The sequence below is a fragment of the Vanellus vanellus genome (assembly GCF_965231255.1).
Source record: "Vanellus vanellus genome assembly, chromosome: 24".
Taxonomy (NCBI): domain Eukaryota; kingdom Metazoa; phylum Chordata; class Aves; order Charadriiformes; family Charadriidae; genus Vanellus; species Vanellus vanellus.
The window spans coordinates 5,278,054-5,293,282 of record NC_138929.1 but is presented as its reverse complement, the minus strand read 5'-3'; positions in this window follow the sequence as shown (position 1 = coordinate 5,293,282).

Genomic DNA, 15,229 nt, shown 5'->3' with positions numbered 1-15,229 from the left:
CACGCATGCATGCACATGTTCATACGCACGCACACACACACACATGCATGCACATGCTTGTACACACATGCAAACACACGTGCACGTACACGCACACCCATGCTTATACACACAAACACGTGCACACATGTCCACACGCACACACACAAGCACACACATGCACAAATGCACATACACACATGCAAACATGCGTGCGCACACGCACACAAGCAGGCATACAAGCACACGCACATGCACACCCATGGCAGGCGCACACACAATCGCACATGCGCACATGCACGCACACACATGCACACACATGCTGATCCACACATGCACACAACTATGCATACAGGTGCACACGTGCAAATGCACACACGCACACACAAACATATGTGTACACGCACACTCACATGTGCAAATGTGTACATTCACGCGCACACACATGTACATACACACGGGCAAAAATGCGCACACGCGCACACACACACAAGCAGACATGAGTACACGTGCACACCCATGGCAGGCACACACGCACAGGCACACACACGAGTGGGCACACGTATGCACACACAGGTGGGACAGGCGTGCACAGGCAGGCCCACCCCGCCACACACACACAGCTGCTGCGCACGCCCGCACACACCGCACACGCCATACACACCTGCACACACCGCACACACAAAACATGCCTGCACACGCTGCACACGCTGTGCACACCTGCACATGCCACACACACCGCACATGCCTGCACACGCCACACACGCCACACACACCACACATGCCTACACACACCACACACACCACATACGCCACACATGCCACACATCTGCACACACCTGCACACACCGCACATGCCACACACACCTGCACACGCCACACACGCCACACATGCCTGCACACACCTACACACACTGCACACGCCCGCACACGCCACGCATACCTGCACACGCTGCACACGCCTGCACATGCCACACACACCACACACGCCACACATGCCTGCACACACCTACACACACTGCACACGCCCGCACACGCCACGCATACCTGCACACGCTGCACACGCCTGCACATGCCACACACACCACACATGCCACACAGGCCACATGCCTGCGCACGCTGCACACACCTGCACACACCTGCACACGCCACACACGCCACACATACCTGCACACGCCCGCACACACCACCCCCCTGCACACGCCTGCACACGCCACACACGCCGCACACGCCTGTACATGCCACACACGTCTCACATACCTGCACACGCCACACACACCTGCACATGCCACACACGTCGCACACGGGTGCAGGCCGGGTTGACACCCCCCCTCCCCCCGGCAGATCCCCGCACCGTGTTCACGGCCACAACACGCGTGTGTGCATGTGTGTGCAAGCCCAGCCACATGCCGGCACACCGCCGCGCTCTCGTCGTGCTCTGCTGCCGGACCCCCCCGAGGCCCTCCCCAGACCCCCCGCAGCCCCGTGGTTCCCATCGCGCCGGGGGGGGGGGGGGGGGGAGGTTTTTGGGGGGCCCGGGAGCGCGGCCGCCCCCCGGCGCCCTCCGTCGATGGAGGGAGCGGCGCTGTGGGGGTACGGCGTTTGCCCACCGTGGCGGCGGCTCTTCCGGGGTGCTGCGGGCGGGCGGGCGGCTGTAATAACAGCCGGGAAATAAACGGGCGAGGAAAGAACATCCGAGGAAACAGCCAGGGAAATAACATCCGAGGAAATAACAACGAGGAAATAACAACGAGGAAATAATAGCAATGAAATAACATCCGAGGAAACAGCCAAGGAAATAACATCTGAGGAAATAACAAGGAAATAACCGCCAGGGAAATAACATCCGAGGAAACAGCCAAGGAAATAACATCCAAGGAAGTAACATCCGAGGAAATAACAACGAGGAAATAACGAGGAAATAACAAGAAAGAAAAAACAAGAAGGAAATAATAGCAATGAAATAACATCCGAGGAAACAGCCAAGGAAATAAGAGCCAAGGAAATAACATCCGAGGAAATAACAAGGAAATATCCGCCAGGGAAATAACGTCCGAGGAAACAACCAAGGAAATAACATCCGAGGAAATAACAAGGAAATAACCGCCAGGGAAATAACGTCCGAGGAAATAACAACGAGGAAATAACAAGAAGGAAATAATAGCAATGAAATAACATCTGAGGAAACAACCAAGGAAATCACATCCAAGGAAATAACAAGGAAATAACCGCCAGGGAAATAACATCCGAGGAAACATCCGAGGAAATAACATCCAAGGAAGTAACATCCGAGGAAATAACAACGAGGAAATAACAACGAGGAAATAACAACGAGGAAATAACATCCGAGGAAATAACATCCGAGGAAACAGCCAAGGAAATAAGAGCCAAGGAAATAACATCCGAGGAAATAACAAGGAAATAACTGCCAGGGAAATAACATCCAAGGTAACATCCAAGGAAATAACAGCTAAGGAAATAACAGCCAAGGAAATAACATCCGAGGAAACAGCCACGGAAAAGAAAAAGCAAGGAAATAACTAACATCTGAGGAAAGAGCCGTGGAAATAACAGCAAGGAAATAACATCTGAGGAAATAGCCAAGGAAATAAAAGCCAAGGAAATAAAAGCCAAGGAAATAAAAGCCAAGGAGAAAAAAACATCCAAGGAAATAACAGCCGAGGAAATAACATCTGAGGAAACAGCCAAGGAAATAACAACCAAGGAAATAACAGCAAGGAAATAACATTCGAGGAAATAGCCAAGGAAATAACAGCCGGGAAAACAGCAGCAAGGAAATAACAGCGAGGAAATAGCATTTGAGGAAATAGCAGCCAAGGAAATAACAGCAAGGAAATAACATCTGAGGAAATGACCGAGGAAATAACGTCTGAGGAAAGAACAAGGAAATAACCGCCAAGGAAATAACATCCAAGGAAACAGCCAAGGAAATAACAACTAAGGAAATAACAGCCAAGGAAATAACACCTGAGGAAATAGCCGAGGAAATAACATCTGAGGAAACAGCCAAGGAAATAACAGCAAGGAAATAACATCTGAGGAAATAACAGCGAGGAAATAACAGCGAGGAAATAACATCTGAAGAAATAGCCAAGGAAATAACAGCCAAGGAAATAACAGCCAAGGAAATAAGAAGGAAATAACAACCAAGGAAATAACAGCAAGGAAATAACATCTAAGGAAATAGCCAAGGAAATAACCGCCGGAGAAATAACAGCCAAGGAAATAACCAGCGAGGAAATCACCGCCGAGGAAATCACCGCCAAGGAAATCACCACCAAGGAAAGCCTCAGCAGTTCCTACGTCGGAACAAGAAGTGCAAAAGCGGCTCCGGCAGCTTTAACTGGGATTTGTTGAAAATCTCCTCCTCAGTTTAACTGGGACTTGTTGAAAATCTCCTCCTCGTCCGAAGTCTCTGTATCGTACAGCTCCGCAATGGCTTTTTCCTGCTGGGGAGCGAGGGGCCGGTACAGGTCTCGCAGCCACTGCGGTCGGCGTTCGATCCGCTCCGATTGGCGCCAGTCCTGGAGAGGGCCGGGAAGGGAAGGGGTTGGAGAGGGTGAGAAGCAGCCGGAGGCCTTTTTCGGTCAGACCCGGCACGCGCTTCCTGCCCTTACCTGCTCTCGAACGTCGTACTTGTCCTTGCTCCGTTCCCACGGCAGGAGTTTTGGGAATAAGCTGGAGGGGAAAAAAAAAAAAAAAGGAAAAGAAGGATAAAAAGTAAAGGCAACTGGTGAGGACAGGGTGCCGGTACCGTGTCTTACTGGGGAAGCAGCTGCTGTAGGATTGGTGGCATTTATAGCTCTGCAAAACATCTGGATTTAGGAAGTTAAAATGGGGAGGAAAAAAAGGCTTTTGTGCATCCTCTCCTCAGAATTCACCGTTCCCGGTCCGTAAGCAGGGAGGGTCGGCCAAGGGAGGGCCGCAGGGAGGGTCGGCCAAGGGAGGGCCGCAGCCAGCACCGGGGGGACATTTCAACTGGGCCTCAGGAAGATGAGGAGCTCCAGAAGGAACGTGGGCGGGAATGAGTCCTGGTTTAGCCTGGATGGGAAAGGCATCGGGAGAGGACAGGAGCCAGGTCTTCAACTGCCTCTGGGCAGCGGGGCATGGATTTGACCCATGGACCACTTGGTGGATAAAGAACTGGCTGGATGGTCGCACTCAGAGTTGTTGTGATCAACAGCTCCGTGACCAAGTGACGAGCAGTGACAAGTGGTGTTCCTCAGGGGTCAGTACTGGCACTGGCGCTGTTTGACATCTTTGTTGGTGACATGGATGGTGGGGTGGAGTGCACCCTCAGCAAGTTTCCCGATGACACCGGGCTGTGTGGAGCGGTCAACACGCTGGCGGGGAGGGATGCCATCCAGAGGGACCTGGACAGGCTGGAGAGGTGGGCCCATGACAACCTCGTGCAGTTCAACAAGGCCAAGTGCGAAGTCCTGTGAAGTTGGGGCGATCCCAAGCACAAATCCAGGCTGGGCTGGGAATGGCTGGAGAGCAGCCCTGAGGAGAAGGACCTGGGGGTGTTGGTGGGTGTGATGCTCATGTTGAGCTTCTATGTGTGATCGCAGCCCAGAAGGCCAACCGTACCCTGGGCTGCATCAGAAGAAGTGTGGCCAGCAGGGCGAGGGGGGGGATTCTGCCCCTCTGCTGCGCTCTGGGGAGACCCCCCCACAGTGCTGCCTCCAGCTCAGGGGGTCCCAGCACAAGAAGGACCTGTTGGAGTGGGGCCAGAGGAGGCCCCGGAGATGTTGGGAGGGCTGGAGCCCCTCTGCTGGGAGGACGGGCTGGGAGAGGTGGGGGGGTTCAGCCTGGAGAAGAGAAGGTCACTGGGGAGACCTTAGAGCCCCTTCCAGTATCTGAAGGGGGGTTACAGGAAAGCTGGAGAGGGACTTTTTACAAAGGCATGGAGTGATAGGATGAGGGGGAACAGCCATAGGACAAGAGGTGATGGTTTTAAACTGGAAGAGGGGAGATTTAGATGAGATATGAGGACAAAATTGTTTCCTGTGGGGGCGGTGAGCCCCTGGCCCAGGTCGCCCCGAGAAGCTGTGGCTGCCCCATCCCTGGAGGTGTTCAAGGCCAGGTTGGACGGGGCTTGGAGCAACCTGGGCTGGGGGGAGGTGTCCCTGCCCAGGGCAGGGGGGTGGGACTAGATGATCTTCAAGGTCTCTTCCAACCCAAACCATTCTGGGATTCTATGAAATAAGGTTGAGCTGTCAGTGGAGAAGAGTTTTGACGGGAACCAGGGCAGAGAGGTATTTCCTTGGGGCTGGGCAGTGTGGTTGCAGGGACGTGGGACCACGCAGGAGCCCAGGGCCAACACATCCACCACAGCCAGGGTGTAGCATCTCCAGCGTGGAGAGGGGCTGCCTGAGGCAGCTGGCTGAGGTGCGAGCTTACAGCTTTGGGGTCCCTTTTCTGGGTCTCTTAAAAATCTACGTGTTTTAAGCACAGACCGATGAGTCTTCAGTGCCCACGTGGCGGGGGTGGGAGGCTCAGGGATTAGGTGCTGTTTGGAGTAAAGATCATCGGTGGCACAGCAGCAGCACGGCGCAGGGACGAATTACCTTCTCGGCTGTGATTTACTGGTGCTTTGGGGTCGGGAAGCGGCCGCAGGATTTTGGAAGCAAACCTGGTGGTGAAGGGGAGAAAGAGCGAGAGAGATTCTTAACATCAGGATTTTCTCATCATACTCTGCAAAACAAGGGAGGCCAAAAGGTTCTTCCTCCAACCGAGCCCGTTATATACATGTGCAAGCCTGTACCAGCAGCCACGTTTTTAGAAAGAGCCCATCCTCCCTTCCCAACTCCCCGCTTCTCCCTGCCTCCGGAATGACCTGAACTCCCAGAGCTCTCCTAATCTCAGCAATGTTTATGTCTGCCTTTCTTATCGGGGCAGTGTTTTGCAGGGGTAGTCCCCTCCCATTTAACCCCAGTCTGACACATGTAGGTGGGTTTTGAAAAAAGAAAAGCTTTTTCTTTTTTTTTTTTTTTTTTTTTCCCCCCTCCGAGGAGAAGGGCCCCAAAGGGAGGCTGAAACCCTGTGGGAACACTGGGTCCTCTCCCCTGCCTGTCTCTGACACTGCCCTGACCCACGCGGCGCCCTCACGCCTTGCAGAAGAGGGGAGATCGAGATGACATATGAGGAAGAAATTCTTCCCTGTGCGGGCGGTGAGCCCCCGGCGCAGGTTGCCCCGAGAAGCTGTGGCTGCCCCATCCCTGGAGGGGTTCAAGGCCGGGTTGGACGGGGCTTGGAGCTACCTGGGCTGGGGGGAGGTGTCCCTGCCCAGGATAGGGGGTGGGACTGGATGGCCTTTAAAGGTCCGTTCCAACCTAAACTATTCTATAATTCTATGATTTGGGCAAGAGGGAAGGTAGCAGGGGGATTGCTTGCTGCGTGGCTGAAAGCAGTCGGCGTGGGCAGGAGAGTAGAACGGGGTCAGGAGGAGAGCCTGGGAGGTGGCTCTGTAGGGCTAGGGATGGTGGGATAAAACTCAGGGAAGGGCTTCTGGGAGAGGCTGTGTTGGGAGGGAGCCACAGCCCCACTCGAGGAAGCTGTTAGGAAAGCTGCAAAGCAGAGCTGCAGACAGGTCGTGACAGATGCCAGGACAATCCCCCTGCCCAAGCAGGCTTGAACCCATGCTGAGCTGTATGGATGCTGTGACAAGCTCCAAGGTTGGAAAAACATCTCCTGTGCTACCCACGGGCATTCGCATCAGCACCCTGGGGCTCATAAACCATTTGGGGAAGCACTACCCTGCCCTGGTGTGCTCCAGCTACAAGGCTTGACTGACAGTTGTCTGTCAAACAAGTTATCGGCTTACCTCGACAAGACAAATCACCATGAGAGTAATCATGATGACGAGAGACACCAACATCGCTAACAGCAGCCTGTCACCCGAGGCGTAATCTGGTTTCCACTGGGAGAAAAGGAGAGAAAATCAGGAGGGGAGAGAGGGTTGCTCCTTCCATTCCCCGTTGTCCAGAAGGACACATCCAGCGACAACCAGCATCTCTCCTACCTTCCCTGCGGGTTTCCTGCCCGCTTCCCCAGCCAGGGCCATGCCATTGGAAACATTGCCTTCCAGGAGACACCGGCCAGCGAGAGCCGAGGCTCCTTGGTCGTCTTGCCTCTCGCTGAGCAGCTTTACGAGCAGTCCCGTCTTCCAGACCATCTTTGCGCAGGCCAGCTGGAGCTCGGGCAGGCTGCAGTCCATCCGCAGGGCTCGCACCACCTGGGCGATGAACATCCGCAGGGCTTCGTCTGGGACGAGCAAGCGTAGGTGACGACTGACCTTGGTTTCAAAGACGTCTCCTGGAACTGGCACGCCGTCTGGGCTGTCAGAGCTACCTGATTTATCAAGGAAACTGGATCCTTCCTTTTGTTGCTTCCAATATGTTTTTGTGGTTTGAGGGATGGCTGGTAAATGCCCACTGAGAGAGGAACCCTCTTCTTCAGCCGTGTCCTCTAGCGTGCTGCTTGCAGCGGGGGGGCTGGTGTTAACCAACAGGTTATCAAAAAAATGGTGGTTGGTGTTTAGTCTCTGCTCCGCTGTACTTTCTGTTGCCGTGGGCTCTTCCTCTGGATTCACATTGCCAAACGCCTTGTAGAAAAGCTGATTACTTTTGTTCAGATACGGGTTCTTCCCCTGCTTGTGCTTTCTGTAAGTCCAAACGTAGTCCTGCCTTGGCGATGATGCTTCCTCTGCATCTTCTACATCCTCCACATCCTCCATCACATGAGTCTTCTCAGTCTGTTCCGCAGTATCGGAATAATTTTGAATCTTAAAAGATCCGGACAAATGAGGGACCTCTGCTGGGGAGTGGGAAAGGGAACGTTTTGAAGGAGGTGTGGATATTTTGTGTTGTCTGAAGACTGAGATGTTGTCAGCGGGGTTTAACCTGCCAGCTGCTTCCCAGGGGTTTAATGCTGTGTGGTTCAAACCTAAGTCACGCTGCTTTCGCACCCAGCCCCTGGCTGTCTCTCCCTCCACTGCTGGGATCTCGTGCCCCTCCTGCTTCTGCATGGCAGGCGCTGGCAGGGGTGAGACGGTGTTTTTCACAATCACGACACTTTTAGCCTTGTGCAGCTTCTTCTTCAGCTCGGCCACTAGTGCCTTTGCTAGAAAATAGAGTTTCCTTCTATCAGTTTCACTGGTCCAGCCCATGTGCTGAATGCTGCGCAGCATCAGCATCAGCTCCTTACTGGTTTTGCCTTCCTGCCTGGATAGGTGCTGAGGGGAATGTGAATTTGTTCTGGAAGTGTGATCATTCGGGTTACTGAGATCACCATCAGCGCTGGTCAGGCTCACGACAACCGCAAACGTTACGGTTTCACCGTCTCCGAGCGAAGGCTCCTCGGGTTTGAGGTTCAAAACCGTGCTGGCGTTGAGTTTTCTGGATCGTATCGCTTCCATTATTTCTCCTTGTGTCTCTGCCAGAGGATCTGTGCGAGCTGTAAAACACCAAGAGAGCAGATCAGTGACTCGGTGTCACGAGAAGCTTTCTGCCAAAATACAGGGTCAAAGGTTTACCCTGAGCAGCAGGCGCTCATCTTTAAGACAAGGAAGTGTGTGAACTGAATGGCGGGTGTGTTACAGACAGGAAAAATCTTGTTAAAACAATCAGATTATCTCATCGAGGCAGAACAGATAGATGTTTCTTTTCTCGTGTCTCCCAGGGCTCTGTTTGGATCGATGGGAAACATTCCCGGAGGGAATGGGTTTGCTGGCGGAGAGTTTCCCGCAGCTCAATACGAGTCAGTGTTGAGTTGCTAAAATCACCATAAAGCTTTTAAACTCGGAGCGAGCCTGGAAAGCAGAATAGCCAAAGACACGATGTTTGCCCCTGCTGGGTTATCCCGATTAGCCCCTTTATCCTGCGGTCAGGAAAACCTGGGATATTTCACATTATGGGTTCTTCTCTGCCACAATCTGCAGTCAGAACGAGCCCCCGATAACAGAGAGCTGTATCTCTGCGGATGGATGCAACTCCCATCAGCCAGGCCTAGAAGAAGTGGAAAACGTGGGGATTTGAGCCAGAGCGATGCAAAAAGCACGGGAGAGCTCCTGCCCCAGCATGCAAAGGGCACGCGCTGAGTCTGCAGAGCTAGGATAAGTCTTCAGGAGTCCTACACCATGGCTGCAAACACAACCTTATCTCTAATCCTGCTTTGCAGATAGCTTAATGCCAAAGGCAGGGTGACATGGTCAAGAATATTTACAGATTACAAAGGTATTTAGGCTTTTTTTTTTTTTTTTCCCCCCTGTTAAAATGATAGGAAATTGGACACACAAATACCTTTGAGGAATCTAGCCCTAAATGGCTTAGCAGCTTGTTTTTTCTAGGCTTGCGACGAGGTTAGGCTCATTTGTCCACCTCCGGTTTGAAAATGAGTTGTTTGGGGACGTTGGCAACCTTACCGTACCTATTTGCAGACTTCCAGCTTGTCTCTGCTTTGAATAGGAAGATATTTGCCCTGTGCAAAGCTTGAGCAGGACAGTGCATTGCTCACGCTGCACAGGCTAGCGAGGGAATAACGATGCTTGGTGTTCCCCTAACACCCTGCAAAGGAGATCGGGGTTACTGTCCTCTCTGCTACACGCGGGGAGCAGGGTGGCAGAGAGACCAAACAATTTTCTGAGGTCACCCAGGCAAGTTTGGGAGCCTGTATATCCCAGCCCCCCTCCAACACACTATGCGTTACAAGAGGTTTCTGCAGAGCCTGCCTGGGAGCATCCATGCTCGGTTATGGGTCTTGGAGTTTCCAGTGTGGGTGGCAGGTTTGAGGTGCAACTCAGCACCTTGCCAGACCCTTTAGCCATGTCTGTGCTGTGTCTGGGACCCCTTTCGCCACTGGGCTGTGACTAGCTAAGGTATGGTGGCACTGGAAAAGCTCAGGAAATTGTCAGGGGAAATTTGGGGGGCTCATGAGCAGACGGTGCCTTCCAGCGCTTGGGAGCGGTACTGGGCACGCATGATTTCCTTGGCTAGATGCGCTGTGTGGATTGGAAGCTCGTGTGTTTGTTTAGCCCAGCAAACTATTTCTTCTCAAGATAGTATTTGACACAGAAGATATGTGCTATCACTAGTAACTTTTCAACCCTTGTTTTTTCCAAGTTGTGCGCTCAAGGGGGAGATTTTTGTGCCCGTGGCTCAGGGAGCAGAGTCGGAGGCCTCCCGGATCTCACCTGAGCTGCCTGCACTGGCTGATTTAAAGGCTTCACACAGACAAAGCTCCTCTAGCTGTGCTCAGCGAGCAACGTGGAGTCTGCCTAGATTTAGCATCCCTGGAACTGGCTGGGGGCCACCGGGCTGGACTGATGCCATCGAGGTAGCCAAGGCTGCCTGGGTACAAAACGGGGCCATGCTACAGCGTCTCCTAAAGCTACAGGAAACCGGACAGATTTGAGGAGTCTACATCATCGGAAAGCCTACCGCACTTGGGAGCGCCGGTGTTGCACAGGTTCTCGCAGCGGAACTCGATGATCCTGCACGGGGTTTCGGTGGTGTGTTTCTCCTGGCAGAGGCAGCAGGCCACGTCGCTGGGCAGTTTGCTAAAGATAAGAGGTTACTGGAGAAAAACCCAGCATCTCAATCCATGTTTCCGAGTCCAACTCGGGTAACATACAGATCACAGTTTTGCTTGGATTTCTTCTACAGTTCTGGAAAACTTCCCAACCCACAGTTCCGATGGACAAATACGTTCTCCGAGTTTCTAAGAGAGGTTTCAAATAGAAGATAGGCTTCTCCGGTGGCACCAAAACATTGATTTTAACTGAAAATCGAACCAATCCCAAAATGCTGTTTGAAACAGAAAAGCACCCCAACCTGATGTAAAACTTCCCTTTGAAAAACCTGGAGAATGTAATCTAAAAGGTGAAATTTTGTTTCTTAGCAGGTGAGTTTGGGAGGTTCTCGAAAGTAAATAGCAAACCTTAGGCTTACTGGGATTATTCTGATTTAGTGGTGAGCTGGTTTGTTTCCCAAGCAGACCCCTTGTTTCACTAATTATGACCTACTGGCAGCTGGGACTGAGTCCCTGCATACTCACAGCGTTTCCAAGCGGACTGTTGTCAGGAGGAGCTTGAGCAATGTCTGCTGAGTCACTTGTGTTGCACCCAGGTCTCTGAAAGGATTTGAAAAAACACATTAAACTTTCAGGGGGCATTACCAGAACTCTGCTCTGAGAACAAGACCAGGTCCCTGATGATCGTTGCGGTATTTGCAGAGGGATCCACTTCTGCCTGATCAAACAGAAATGACTCAAAACCCGATTGTTTTTCTGCTTTGACCTGTTCCGAAAAATGGGGTCTGAATCAGAAGGGGATCCTGCAGATCTTGTGGGAGATGGATGCAAACAGAAAGGATTCCCTGGCTCAAAATCCTCCTCCTGCTCTCCCATAAGCACAGCTCCAGTCCTTGAAGGGAGACACTTCTTGCCCAGGAGGATGAATCCACTGTAACCTTGGAAAGATAGATTATACCAGTGAAAAGAGAAAATGTGCTGAGCAGAAAGCAAAGGGTATCTGTGGGAGAGCACGGCTATGAGCAGGAAGGACCTCTGCTGGTCCTGGATGTCTTCCTCCTTGAGGAGTCACACAGATGCAGAGCAGGAGCCACAGGATGCTGTGAATTGGGATCGACACCGACCATCACCTGCCCTGAGCTGTGTTGAGGCAGCGCGGTGGGGATGTGGGGTGCGCAGGAGCCCAGGATTGCTGGCATGAGCTCCCCAAAGACCAGAATCCCACCTTCTCAGCGCCCAGCAGGAGTGGGGGCCATTCCCACACCCCTCAGGCCACTCCACAGCCCCAGACCTTGACATCTTTGTGTCCCAGCTCCTTGGTTGCTTTGCAGCTGGGGACACACCAGAACTGCTTGGCCTCTGCCTTGCTCTGCCGGTGCTGGGGAATGACATGGACCTGTTGGAGTGGGGCCAGAGGAGGCCCTGGAGATGCTGGGAGGGCTGGAGCCCCTCTGCTGGGAGGACGGGCTGGGAGAGGTGGGGGGGTTCAGCCTGGAGAAGAGAAGGCTCTGGGGAGACCTCAGAGCCCCTTCCAGTGCCTAAAGGGGCTCCAGAACAGGGGACGGACTCTTGATCAGGGAGGGGAGCCATAGGATGAGGGGTAGTGGTTTTAAACCGAAAGAGGGGAGATTGAGATGAGATATTAGGAAGGAATTCTTTCCTGTGAGGGCGGTGAGCCCCTGGCGCAGGTTGCCCCGAGAAGCTGTGGCTGCCCCATCTCTGGAGGTGCTCAAGGCCGGGTTGGACGGGGCTGGGAGCGTCCTGAGCTGGTGGGAGGTGTCCCTGCCCAGGGCAGGGGGTAAAAATGAGTCAATACTCACAGATATTTGACAGAAGGCAGCTCGAAGAACGATGTGTCAGCAATAACAGACAGGGGGTTATGGCTTAGGTTCCTGAAAAAAACAACACAACACTGTGAGTGGATTATGGGAAGGACACGGGCTGTGTGGGTAGTGGCACATGGGGACGGCCTGTCCCCACCAGTGTGGAAAGCCAAGATTGACTGGCCCTATGCAGCAGGCACTGGAGAAACGAGAGATGGTTCAAACACTTAGTGTAGAGTAAAAAAAACCCTAAATGGTTCCTGAACTGTATAAACACAACGAAATCAAAGTGAAATTCCACTGGATCATTGCAAAGTATTTCTGTGATCAAGGAGTTTTTCCTCTTTGCTGCGCTTCACATTTCTACCCTTTGAATAGCAGAGAGGCCCAAAGAGAGTTCTGCCTGTTGGATCCGATGCAGAATTACACTGAAATCCGCTTTCCAGGCTCCTCTCTACTGTGTGAGTGGTGTAAAGACATTTATGGTTGGTAAGGATCCAGCCCGCTTTTATGGATGGCAGATGTGGATTTGGCTGAACAATTTTTACTCAAACCTCCCCAAAGAATTTCCTTTCAAGTGGAGAACAAACATAGGAAATTTCAGCCTGAAGATAAAAAATTGGCTCAGTGCTACGTGTGTGAGGAAGGGCCTGGGATGAAGGCTAGAGGCAGGAACAGATGCTGGTGGGCTGATTCACAAAATACATCAGGTCCTGATTATCTCCAGCTAAAAGAGCAAAAGCCCAGAAGTGCTTCTTCTGGAAAACACAACATCTCTTTCTTTCCTGCTCAGCTCACACCTTCTCTTTGCTTCCCTTGACCAGGGCTTTGATGTTCTTTTGGAATCTAACTTGCCGTATTTTCCTACATTTCCACCATCCATAAACTTTGACTCTATTACCGCATTCAGCCAGGCAAAGCTGTGGCCTAGTCCTATGGGAATTGTCGCTCATAATTTATTCTCCCACCTTATTTGGTGTATCACGTGAGAAGTACCGCAATTTTCAAGACAGCAGGGAGACTCTGATCTTTTCCTTATGCATATGAACCCTTGGTGGACAAAACGCCCTGGCTTCCCACTTACTTCAGGTCCAGATGGAAACGGTGATCCTATCCCTGGAAGGGCTTCTCGATAGAACCGACTATGGATTAAGTCACGTTTTCTCCAGACACCGAAAGAACAGAATTTCCCTTTTTGTGGATGCTTTTGAGACCTTTTGCTTTTAAATGCAAATATGCAAAGTGAAATTTCTGGCTAGAAATCTGGGTCACATCCCATACCTCTCATCACCCTGCCTCTTCTCCCTTCCCGCAAGCATTTCTTTCTTATCCAGCCCTGTGGCCTCCCTCCACTGCTGTTTGAACCTGAGGCTGGTGCAAGGAAGCCACCGAGAAGATGGCCCAGGCCAGGAGAAAGTGGCTTTGAAGCTGCAGACTCTTGGGGGACCCTGGATGACATCTATAGCAGTTCTTCATAGAGAGCAAATCTGCTCTTCCCCACTGTCACTGCGGAGTCCCACCCTGATCTACCTTTAGATCTTCTTCCACTTACAGCTTCTGTAAAAACTGCAGCCCATGCCATGCCTGGAAAGTGCCATTCCGGATCCGTGTGATGAGATTTCCGCTAAGGTTTCTGGGGAAAAAAGATCACAGAAATGAATCGGGTCTGTCCTACAGGAAACTGGAACGAAGCAGTATTGATTTGTAGGAAATATGCAAATCCAAGGTAGAATAGGGAGGAAACTGCCGTTTTCTCATTTTTTCTTAACCTGTCAAGGAGAGGAAATGAAGTGCACATGTGCTTAATCTATTTCTGTTCCAGGATACAGCAAGCCTTCAAGAAATGGCTTCTATTATGGCTGCGTTTGGACAACCCCGCTATGATCTCTCGTCCTGTTGTGGGTCACCCAGCCATCTGCATTGATCTCTTGAGCTCGGTTAGTCTTTTAGCAGGAGAAATTTAGTCATTGTTCTAAAAATAACAGGAACATTTTCTAGCACAAAAGGGGTCATAAATGCAAACAGACTTCACTAAATACACTAGAAAGAAACTTTTATAACTCACATAAGCTGCAAAAAAGGAAGTGGCTCAAAAGCATGTTCCTCAATCGACAGGATTTTATTGAAAGATAAATCCCTGTTAAAATTAGAACACGAAATGTTAATTACATTTGCACTGTCATGTTTACTTTCATTTGCTTTGACACTGGCAGCATATATGTTACACGGCTCTGATTTCACGTGGTGTTTTTATCTGATACTAGCTTGCAGTGGCGTGTAACCTGTGATAACCCTCCTGAACAGAGGTGGCCTTCGTGTGAATGATTTTTTTCTAGCTCTGATCCCACTAGAATTATTTTACGGCTTGATTTTCCTCTCTGGTAACAGAAAAGATTCTTTACGCAGGCAGAGTTTAGCAGCTGAGGATGCATTTGCCCAAACCACACTGATTTGTGACCCTCTAGATGTGCCACAGAGATGTCACCTGCCTTCCTCCGGTGCCACCAGTGCCTTGCTTGCTGAAGTCATCCAGAAAAGCCTGAACAGAACCTCTTGTTTGACGGCTCAGGGATGGGTTGGTAACCACATGTGTGATGAAAATGGTTATTTTTCTCTTAATCCCTCTTTGGTGAAAAAGTTATCTTAATGGGACCCTATAAAAGATGCAAAAATCGATAACATGGAAGTCTGAAAAGGGCACAATGAAGGGGTAACCTAAACTCCGCTTGATGTGTGGAGACACTCAGCAGCTGCGGGATTCACCCGGCTTAGCTGTAGAAATCAAAAGGTTCGTTGTCTCAGCCTGAACGAGCTGCCCAGGCTTGTTCTGCAGCCAGAGCGAAATACTTCTGGGGAGTGATTCATCCCCTCCTCAG